The sequence below is a fragment of the Synchiropus splendidus genome, chromosome 5 (genome assembly GCF_027744825.2).
Source record: "Synchiropus splendidus isolate RoL2022-P1 chromosome 5, RoL_Sspl_1.0, whole genome shotgun sequence".
NCBI lineage: Eukaryota > Metazoa > Chordata > Actinopteri > Syngnathiformes > Callionymidae > Synchiropus > Synchiropus splendidus.
Genome location: NC_071338.1, coordinates 32,376,988 through 32,388,673, shown reverse-complemented (window position 1 = coordinate 32,388,673; position 11,686 = coordinate 32,376,988). Strand labels below are relative to the sequence as shown.

Genomic DNA, 11,686 nt, shown 5'->3' with positions numbered 1-11,686 from the left:
CGCTATGTTGGGACGTTCATAAATAACGAAGAGTACTTTGATAAACGCGGCCAAACTGTGGACACGTATGTAATGATGTCGTTAAGATTGTATATTGTGTGTTTTTCATTGTAAAAATATTTTACGTGAAGACTTGAAGACACGTTTCTTTGATTTTAGAAGTATGCTTCTGTCAAATTCCCCCGTTCTGTGGTGGAAATATACGTCAGTACAGATATTTACTTCGACTTTCGAGGACAACACAGACTTGATTTGTGCAAGCAAATGTACTTTATAGTATTTTTTAATGTTTCAATGTAGACACCTACTTTATGAGAATGTTTTTTAATCTTGTTTTATTTACTTGGGTCTTACTGGTTTGGGTCACTCACTGTCAAAAACCGCAAAGAGTAAAACGGTAAAATGTGTGGCAAAACTGTCGATGCAAGTTTCAGAGAGATGCAGAGCTGCAGAGACAGAGCAGGCCGAATGTTTCCACCGTGACCTTTCCTGCCCTCTGGCCTGCCAGTACAGCCTGCTGTAGTCTGGTGCTCAAACTCCACTGTTGGTCTCTTAAACAAGCAGAAATGATTGAAAGAAATACTTGAAATACTTGTGTATTAACAGCAAATTGCCCCACGGAGACAATAAAGGTTGCCAAGTGGGAGATTTGAGAGATTGTCAAAAACAAGTCGGCACCAAATAGCGATATTTCTTCAGAAAAAAAGGACCAAATAATCCCACCAGCTAAATTCTCATGATCAAAGGCCCTACATACTAATTCATATTATCCTATACCTTTGTCTAAAAGATGCTACTCGGACGCAGATGAGGATAAATATAATCTTCACCACCAATCGTTTAGGCTCACAGTGTTCTTCTTGCTGGAAACAGCTGATTAAACGTGTAATAAGTTAAAATCCTCCCATATTCGTCTATGTAGTTAACGCCAAGTCACCTACCTGACACTAGAGGGCAGTAAAGTTCTAACCTTATTCTTATTGACCTTCAGCAGCCACACACGTTTTTTTTTTTCATTTTCAACGACAAAGGAGCTCAATTTTTTGTCATTTTTAGTCAAAGATTTTCCGAGCGCAAAAATAATTTTTAAACTTTCAAAGGTTTAATTTCCACATTGTTTGAGTGTTCAAAGCTGATTTGAGATGTTATTTAGTCTGTCTATAATATATTCATATAATGTTAAGTAAAGTCAAATTGTTTGTGGCAGTTTTTATCTTTTGGGTTGTTTGCTAGTGATGCTATTGGCTACCCAGAATATGTCAGCAGATAATCACTCACACTTTCTGTTGTCATCCGTTGACCTTTATATGTTTTTGAACCGTAGGAGCAAACCGCAGCACCGTAACGCCGACAAATTCCACATATGTTCCAACATGTTACATAATTCCATATGAGGTTATTGCTAGCACTCAACACCACAAAAGAAGAGAAGTGAACCGTGGCAAAATAAGAATCTGTTTTGGCGAAAGTACAATAAAGTGAACGTACTTATATATATGCACAGATAAGAGAATATTGAATATTTTAGTGTGGGAGTGATTCGAACACAAGGCTTGGGTGTTGAGTCTGCAGCTAAATTGTTCAAAAATCGTCTGAGGAAGGAGCTAGCTTCCTTTCTTCCCTCGCCAGCATGTTAATATTCCAGTGCTGCTCCGCGGCTTCATCATGATGCGCTGCCGTGATCATTTGACTGGCTGCCGGATTCTTTGAAACAGCTTCACAGTGTTACTTCTGTGGGCGGTAGCTGTTCCAGGCCGCCTGGACTCTGATCTGCTGTGTCACTCTGGACGCAGCCGATCATCAGATGAGACAGAAACAATGTGAGCTCCGTCCGCATGACAGTTCTAATGTGAGGATTACGGAGAGGGAGTGAGACTTCAGCGGCGTGTCAGACTTGCTCGGGCCTGTCTCACATCACCTCCAGTTTGCTGAAAAATGAAAGACAATAGAGCAGGTAGTCATCATCCTGGGTCTCTGTGCTTCCAGGAATTTGGGATTGTTTCCAACATACCTGCGGGTGATTGATGCCTGACACTGTTGAGCCCATAAAATAACATTGTGCTGTCTCTGCTGGAAATGTGTGTTGTCACATTCACTGCTCTATTGTTGTTGGATCAGAGATGTTGGCTCAATATACAGACTTTTTTATTTAAGGAAACAAGCTTTATGGGCGGAAGTTGAGCCAAAATGATGCAATGTTTCACAAGTGTCCTGCCTTTTAACAACTGTAATATCAATTTCAAAATCAGATAAAGACAAAACAGATTCTGAGCTGTGTGCTTCAAAACACTGATGATGAAAATAAGCAGAGCCAGAGGGCGACGCTTTCGCTTTGCCTAGCGTCACTGTATTCACCTCTGCTTTTGTCGCCCGTCATCTGTTTTTTTTGGGTCACAATTCTGATTATGTGCCCGTTTTTTGGGTGGAATTTAAACCTTTCTACAGTAGACATGAGAAGCTATGGGTACATTTTTGATTATTATCTATTATATTGGACAGAGTTGTAGTTTATGAAGCTGCAAAAACTTCATGCTTGACTGGATAACCAACAATACATCCCATTTTGCAGGTTCATCTCTGGCTGGCTGGACAAAGTGCTTGCTGCTTGACCTCATCTGATTCCACACCTCCGAAGTCGAGTCCTTCATCAACTCCTCCGCTTGTTCACGTGCAACAGACTCGGACCCTCTGTCCATGACCTCAGCTTGAGACACTTCCAGGTAGGATCTTAGCTGACCTCTTTAACCCAGGACACCTTTGAACTGCTCCCCTAGAGGCCAAGATAATTAAAGACAGACTCACTGTTCAATTATAGCGTGTGCTCATTGGCAGTATTTGCTAATGGCTACAGCTAAAAGACGAGTGTTTTGCTTAGTTACGTGGTTGTTTACGAGCCTTGTAGACAATGTTGTGCTTTGTGGTTTTCGGCATTAATGCTTCCACTGTGAACTCAGACCAAAGCTACCACAGGGAATTGTCGTCTGCTGAGACTCAGACCAGAGCAGTTGTTTGATCTCAGGTTGGTCATTATGGAAGGAAGTTCAGGAGAATGAGATGGAATAAATGGAGTGATAAATGTCGCTATATTTAGAAAACTGTGCTGCAACAACAGGACTTGTGAGTCGTACACAGAAGACGTGCGTGTCTGGAATCTTTGCTTCACGTGCGGTTGCTGTCCAACAGTGCGCTGCTCTGTTCTCCCGTTCATCCGACAGCATGTTTTGGTTAGGGTGGAACATTATTACCTCACTGGTCCTCTGACAGCTCGCTCTGAGCTCCAACAAGCAGGGCGTGTTCGGGCAACTCGAGTTCACATGTTCACATTCATCCCAAATCCCCGGAGAACAGCCAGCGATTGTGTGAAATCCCACGGAAAAAGGATCCAATCGTGAGCCTCAACTCTGAGAACATGCTCTGCACAAGTCCTGACTGGAGGATTCTACGTCCGAGCTGCGGAGAAATGTGGCAGAGGCATGCGAGTTATGACTGAAGTGTGAATACCAGAGCGAGGTTGAGGGTCTCGGGAGTCCCACTACGGCAAGGAGATGAATATAGCCAGGGTCATGCCACCCCCGGTGAGGGAGCGTCGGCGGATCCTTCTGTTGTGAGACTGGTCCTCACTGCTGGGTGTTTCTGAGCATCCAGTTTGACTCCTTGGATTGGATTGTTGGAAAACCAGACCATGAAGGAAGTGATGAGTGTTGGTTGATCAGCTCCTGCGAAGGTAGTTCTAATTAGAATGCTATTACCTAAAAAGAACACAACAAATCCCGCAGGACAGTCGCTTTGAGCTATGTTCCAGAGGAATGTACTTGAAACATGCCGTCTCAGAAGCTGTCTAACATAACTGGTCCCATCCCAAGCTAGTTCCAGACGCCTCTGTTGACGGCAGAGGGCAGATGATCACGAGGGAGAGCTCTCGCACAAAGCTCTGATTCAGCCTCCATGTGAGGAGCTCTGCACCTGTTGCTGCTCTCTCCTTCTCTAAAGAGAGCATTTAGTGGCCCGAGGTGGGCGGCGGGCACAGGTGCGGCGCCTGTTTGATATAGACGCCGCGACTTTGGGGAAATCCACCCACCTGGATCAGGACCTTATTGAAAACTCGGCGAGTGTTTGAAGGGACCCGCTGGCTTGCCGTTCTGGCACCAGAGATGAGCAGCGGAGGATTACGCAGAACCAACATCAGGTGCCGCGCTAACCTGAGGCATCTCTCTGCAGGTGCACCCTGATGTAGTAGTTAAGAGGTGTGCGCCATAAGCGCATATTTACTTCTTATTAAAGTGCACCGCAAACAGGAGGCAGAGAGCTTTGGAGGCGATCCCAAGTCATGGGTGATGAGAAAACACAAGATATCGCCAGTGAGGCTTTGACCCAGTGACAGTAGTGTTTCGATCCAGCAACCTGGATGCTGAGCAGAAGTCAGTGGCTTCTTGGATAATCATTGACTAGCCAGCTTTATCTCCTCCCCTGGATCCATACTTGTCGTGCCCTCACTTCCTCACCTTCTTCTGTTAGAGCCACTTGACACGGGACCTTCCACTTTCTGCAGTCTTGGTTCCAACTTTCTGTTCTTTCTCACCCATCTAGTCGGCACTTCCCGACTGACTCTCTGCTCAAGGGCAAGAGAGAAGCCTTAAAGGAGCCTTCCCTTGATCCAACTCAGTCTCGCAAGGCACCAAAATTTAAAACGGGGTCCAAAATTCAGGTGTAATGTAAATTAATAGGAAAAAGTTGTTTTTACTGAATCAAAAATCGGCGTCACTTTTCATTATTGAAGGCCAATTTCAGCGTAAGACATGAATTTCCATCGGATTTTAGGAACTTTCCAGATAAATTCTTGATATTTCTAATGTCCCCTTGCAGAACTGTGAAGGGCCAAAGCTTGAATACTTGAATACCTCTTTTGGTCATAATATGAACATGCTTAATTTGGGGAACTTGTGTAATTAGTTTTGAATTCCGTTGTACCTCACTAGATAATTCATACAGTTGTAGGCTGCTTAAAATTGCTGGATGTGGCCTGGATGTGGCCCCAGGACCTGGGGGTTGATTCATTCATTAGAAGGAAGGAGAGTCACATTTGGTACCATGAATAGACAACTTCTTCATATGTGTATTCGCTGCATATTAGCCAGCTTCAAAACTTTCCTCTCCAAAACATGGGTGTGTGTCTTCCCCACCACCGTAATGGCTTCTAGTCTTCGCTAAACTCAACCAACCTCCTCCTAGATCCTGATCTTCACCGTTTATTTCAGAAGCATGTGCTGCTTCTTCTGAAGTGTCTCTTGAATTTGTCTCCGGCTCCTTCTTTCAGAGACACGCCAATGTTTTTCCAGTCTGTTCTGGAAAGTGGCAGAACGAATCTGTGACTGGATGACTGACATCTCTTGGTAGATATTTACACACCTCCTTAAACTCAAGCTAGTCAGGACGCAGTTGCTGTAGTGTTCAGGGTAGTTCGCCTGTGCTGACACCGAAGGTCAACGCTCTGGTCCAGGCTTTTGTGGTCTCACGTCCAGACTCTTGGTCTGCCTGCTGATACCAGCAGACCTCTGCAGCTCATCCCGAACGCTGCAGCTCGTCTGGTCTTCAACCTGCCCCAGTTATCCCTCACCACACTTCCGCTCCCTTCACTGGCATCCAGTCGCTGCCCACATAAGCCGCAGAAGAGAAGGAGGAAATTCTCAGCGGGCAGATTCAACCCTGAGGTTAAAAATATCCGGTCGGTATTTAGAAATCAGCTGCTCCTGAGGCATCTTCTCCAGCAGATGTTTTCAGGAATCTTCATCAGCTTTCTCGCTGCCTCAGCATTGCTGAACTCTGGCATGGAGACTTCTGACCTACAGGTCCATCAACTTGGATGCTTCACCAGCAAATCTGCTTCACTTCCCTGTGGTTTCACACAAGCTTCTTTGCTTCTCTATATCCTGGGTCAAAGGTTATCTGGGAGATGAAAGGTGGAAGATGTCTCAGCAAATCTTCTTCCTGCTGACTCATCCAGCACTGAAGACTGACTGCGCTCTTCAACATTGATGCTGCGATCTCCAGTCGTGATTTATGAGGTCACTAACCTCTGGATAGTGCGTCTCTTGTTTCTGATGGAAGCTACGATGGACAAGGAGGGAGGAAATATGATGCCTGGATGGAATGATTGCCACATTGTCCTCCTCAGATCAATCCCATGATCCTTTGTGTGGTCACGAAGTTGTCCGTCCTGATGATGTCTTGAGACTCTGGTAAAGCTATTGTTTTGGGTTTTTTTCAATCGAAATGATGCCTCCAGTATACGGTCAGGTCTCATCTCTCTGTCTCAGTAGAGAATTCCTATCATAGAGAGCACAATGGGGCCCATACAAGGTCAACATCCCACTGGCATGATGGGTGATGTAATGATGCTGTCACTGAGCTGTTGTCAGTGTGTTCGCCCAGAAGGCATGGATGGCTCCTTCCCTGGTTTGAAAGTACCTTTTCAAGTCGCTGAATTGAGAGGCAGAACTGCAGGTTACTGGAAGATGGAGGACAACACTGTCAGTCTGCGGGCGTCCTCCGATCTGAGCTGGTGGCTAATATATTCTTAGAAGTGATCTGAGACGAAACAAGCTCCAGACACAGCATAAGGATCCTGCAGTCAGGGTCAGACCACGCTCCACTGATAGCTGGATGTTTGTGAGGGCTGGCACGATCACACATGAGTCACGCAGTTGAATTGGAAGCAGCTGAGGGGTCCAGATGCGAATCATCAGCTGATGAGCGGGTAGACGTGCAGGAGGGGCATCTGGGACTCTTGCTCTCTGACATGGCCAGGGTTCACTCCTGTTTACGGACGGAGGACCATCGTGCGCTGCTGGTGTGATGAACAGTAAATGAGAAGCAGGTTATGACTCAGAAATCACAACACAAAGAATGAACCCGTTTGAATTCCAAAAACAATAATGAGCGTGAGGACGGTCGTTCAGCTGTAATTATAATGGTTTTAGGCTCTCCTGACTCAAAACTAGTTTCCTGTGACGGGCTGCGCAGCTGCAGCGCAGCGGTGCCAAACATGATGTGCAGATGTGGTTGTGTTGGGATCTCGACAAGATCTTTGCTCTCCATTCTTCTGCAGTCCAGGCACGAGCCTGAACAATTGGAGAAAACGGCTCTGCGTCTATTGTCTGTGAGCTATTCATTAGTTATTATTGAGAATCAACAGCTGCTAATTCAAGTTGCTACTGTACACAGTTATGCTTGTGGCCTCAGTAGTGAGCAGCAACATGAGCTAAGTTTGGCATCTTTCCCCTGAAATGACGACAGATGAGCTCAGGAAATGATGAACGTCTCCAGAATATGGCTGTTTGTTGTCAAAGATTAAGTCATGAATGATATCACATCCTGGCTCTGGCCTCCTGGACGGACCCGTAGTGCACAGGGATGGGCCGGGTCAGGCTGGATCAGGCCGCCACTCCCACAAGGTCACGAGACGACGGTGTGAGCCTGTTTGTGCTGGGCTGTCTCACTCGCTGTCTTCACTCGGATGCGTCAGTCCTCCGATGACTGATGTCTCCGCCTGCACTGCACTCATCTCTCACCTGCAGTCACAGCTGCACAGTCAGATCAACACACACACACACACACACAGACGTCAGCAGACTCTGCTCGAAGACAAAGACTCATGTTTGCGTCCTTATCTTTTCCTGTCCGAGGACTTCACCGTGACTCACTGCTATGACTCTTAAAATGTCTTATGTTTGCTCAACTGTGCATTTAAGCAATGCAAAGACACATGCTAATTCTTCTAGCGATAGATCAGACTGCAAATTTCAATAACTTGTTTTCAGGTCTTTTATTTGCTTCTTGTTCGTCTGTCTCAGTTTTGTGGCGAGGACTCCATTTACCTCAACTTTTGCTTATGGTTTGAAGGTTTATGATCTTCCATCCATCCATCCATCCATCCATCCATCGTCGCCCGCTTATCCATTGCCGGGTCTTGGGGGCAGCAGCTTCAGGAGGTCACGCCAAACCCCCCTTCTCCCGAGCGACATCCACCAGCTCAGACTGGGGGATCCCGAGACGCTCCCTGGCCAGCTTAGAGATATACAGTAATCTCTCCACCTGGTCCTGGGTGGACCTCTCGGTCTCCTTTGGGTTTGTGATCTTACTATGGTGAATCAGAAGTAATAGACCGGTCTGGTTTACTCTTGAGCCATTAGCGGTCATCTTACCATATGAACCACACCCATTTTCTCAGTATTGTTTCAGATTATTTAATTAAAATGATTGTATTAAACATGAAAAATAACTGGATGATTGAATAAAGACTTGATTGGTCTCAAATAGTTGTAGTGCAGTACAACATGTAGAGGAAAGTATTGTTGACACAGGGGACGTAGCAGTACTGTCCAGAGACGCAAGATCACAGCGAAGTGGGAACTACTCCAGAAACTGCTACACTCAAACTGTCTTGTAATGTTTGGCACAAGGATCCTGGGTGATGGGTGTCTGACTGAAGGTCAGCCACAGTTGATCAGAGAGAGGGTGAAGGGTCGGTCAATATGTTTGCCTTGCTCCTCCTCTACATGTCCAAGGAGGAAGGGAGTTATCCTGCGTTCCACTTACCTTGGAAGTGGGAAGACTGAGCAGGGAATTGCGTCAGGCGAGTTCTAACGAAGACAACGTCGACTTTGGAAACTTGGGCTTACGTTCGATGAAGCCATTTTGGATTGTACGCTTGGGATGGTGAGGATTCTCCGACTTTCTAAATCCCACATCAGGTGACGTCACTGGGAATTTCCCAGTTCCAAGCTCAACTGGAACGCACCATTACTTGCACCAGTTTGAGCCCTACAGCTACAGGAGTCTGCTGCTCGTGTCGAAGAACCTCAGCTTCCTTAAGAAGTCTTCTCACCTGAGTTATCGTCTCCTGTTACCGGGTGATGATGACGACCTCATCCTTGTTGTCTCAATGTCTCTAAGATGCACTATGCATTACTGCCCTATCAGATAACACACCGTAGTTTAAAGAAACAACAGAATATTTCAAATCTCTTTGTGACACTCATCACCACAATTATTCTCATTTTCATATCTTAAGCAGGCATCATTATTCCGGCGCCAGATCTCTACCAAAACAACCAGTGTACACATCTTTATTTATCGTGTATTATTCAGCCCTTTGTCTTCTCATGATCGTTTGCCACAGAATCCTCATGTTGTTATTCATGTATTTCATATGCCTCAGTTACGCCGTGATTCTGCTCCCAGTTTGATTTCCATCCGCAGAGTCACCAAAACAAAGAACAGCCATTTCTTTTAATGCGAAGGCTGTAATTCTGTGTTGTCAGAGTCCATTGTGATGCACTTGGCTGCATCTGTTCTGCTATTGTGTGCTGACGGTCTGAAAGCAGCAGGCGAGTACAATTACTGAGCACAACTGCAGTTCCTTCCACGTGCATTAGCCGTCCGCGCTCACAGTGACAGCAGATAGGCATGTTTATCCCTTCAGGCCCCCAGGGACATTTCCAGTGACTTGCGAGGAGTGGGTTAGATTCCCTGGCTGGAAGGGGAGATCGTTTCTGCTCGTACCACGTTGATGTTTGCTTTACCATACTTCATCGGGCATTAAGAAAACCAATCGCTTCTTGTGCTTGGAGGAACGCCCACAGTCTCGGAGGAATCTCTGAGTCCTTCAAACATGTAAATGTCTGCTGTGGGTGTTGAAACTGAAGCTGAAGTGAAAGTGCGGGGATGGGAGAAGCCTCTTTGAAGTGTGTACTTAAGTCAAGGTCGCATGGGTCTTGAGCACATGACAATGCTTCAAAATCGTGGATTCAAAAAGACATTGAACTGGAGGCCAGCAGCAGCTACCTTTGTGTTTAGCAAGCTAGCATCATCAAGCTAGCAGCTCTGCTCAAGAAACAAAAATAAAGGTGGTTGTTGTAGTCCAAGTCTGAGGGAGAGTTCCTGTGAAGCTCTGAGTGCTCTAGTGGTTGAATGGGAAAGAGGTGTGCAGAGATGGGAGCCGGGGTGGATGAAGGAAGACACATCTTTTCTAATTCGATGTTTTCAGGATGGTGTGCAGCGATGTATCTGGAAAAATCAGCATCCATGTGAAAGCACTGAAAAGTTGCAGCACACATGCTAGGTCTCTGTGAGGTGCTGTAATGGTGTTTTACAGCAGTGAGTGCCAACTAGTGGGCTTTGAAGAGGGGGTCACTGTTTCATCAAGCAATGTCCAAGCACAATGGAGATTTTGCTGTGGCTGCACTTCTCCGCCGTCCGCTGTTTCCACATGTTAGACAAGTGAGACTGGTTGCTGGTTTAGTGTGGATGAGAGGCGAAATCCAACACAGACCAACTCGGTCTTGGAGGGACTCGGCCTCATACAGGTCATCATGCTAATGGCTTCATTGAAGAACGAGCAATAAAGATCGGGAATGTAGATGTTGCAGAGTCCTGGTGTAGATTGTAGTGGTCAGCACTCGGACATGAGGAAGCAGAGGAGACCTGGGGTGTGACACAAGCTCGAGCGACAGTGGTTGATACTGAGACAGAAGTATGCAGATGGTGAGGGCTATGAAAGTGTGATGGGACGCTGTCAGATGTGGAGCGTGTGGATTTGGTGCCAAGGAGAGTCTGAGGGATACAACAGCATAAATACGTCGCTACAGGAAAGGCAGGTCAAGTGAAGGTCCAGCTTTGGATCTTCTCGGCCGGACCTTCGAACTAAAGTGTCTTCGAACTCATGGAGTGGAGTTTAATATGGATTTGATCGGAACACGCCTGACTTTGCTCACCTGAAGCACTGGGCCTAGAGCAGTGTTCTCTGTGATGCAATCGCTAAAGCAGAACCAGAAACCGTTCTGTATTCTTCCCCTCCGTTCAACTCAACATGTTACTTTTCAGTCTCCACGTAGAATCATCGCGATTCAGAGACAGGCTCTGACATGAAACTTGTGATCAAAGAGATTATTTTATGGAGTGGGGAGGCTAAACAATGAGCCTTGCTGTTCTGGCAGACAATTGATTCCCAGAAAATTGACAAGTCCTCTCGTCTGGTTCAGAAAAAGGTGCTGCGAATCTGACAGCCAAACGAGTCTCGCAGTCCTTGTGTGCCTGCTGTTTGCCTCCGGAGTGTGTTCGACTTAAGAGTGTGTTTCACCTGCTCCGTCTGCAGTCGGTTAAATTATATTTGGGTGTAATAATGTATTTCAGAGGTTGATAAACAACCCGGCACCAGGTATTCACTCCTGGTGATGCATCATGGAGCGAGGGGGCATTCGGAGAACAAAGAACTCCACAGAAGTCTGTGCCTTACTCCCTGAAAAATTAATGGCAGTGTCTGGATCAGACCCACAATTTAATGGGTCTTCCTTCAGGAAATAAGCTCCAGGGTGAATCCAGGTTTACGCCACAGCAGACCAGGAGAGTAGAGGGGGGGGGGGTCATTCGGTAAACCCCCTTCATTGAATCACATTGGATGCCAGTTGCTATATATAACCAGTTACGTGGCTCTCCTCAGAAAGTCACTGTGGGACTTTAAATAGCAAATGTGTCTAATGCAAGGCTCACTTCAGTGTCAAAATCCACTTTCCAACGTCAGTATATTTCGCCATGCGTGTGAGGATGGGTTGTCCAGAAAGACAGACGAGGAGATGAAGATACAGAGGTTGTCATTGGGTGTGACGAGGAAGAAGACAAGTTTGGAGAC

At 46.1% G+C, this 11,686-nt stretch overlaps 1 protein-coding gene across 1 annotated transcript in view; it reads left to right on the top strand.

Moving 5' to 3' along the window:
- Positions 1-8: 8 nt before the first annotated feature.
- Positions 9-11,686, top strand: part of sema4bb (sema domain, immunoglobulin domain (Ig), transmembrane domain (TM) and short cytoplasmic domain, (semaphorin) 4Bb) — a 72,306-nt gene continuing 60,628 nt past the window's right edge. The window contains exons 1-2 of the mRNA XM_053864446.1: positions 9-65; positions 2,570-2,720. The gene's annotated coding sequence lies outside the window, so the exon portion shown is untranslated. The remainder of the gene's footprint in view (positions 66-2,569; positions 2,721-11,686) is intronic.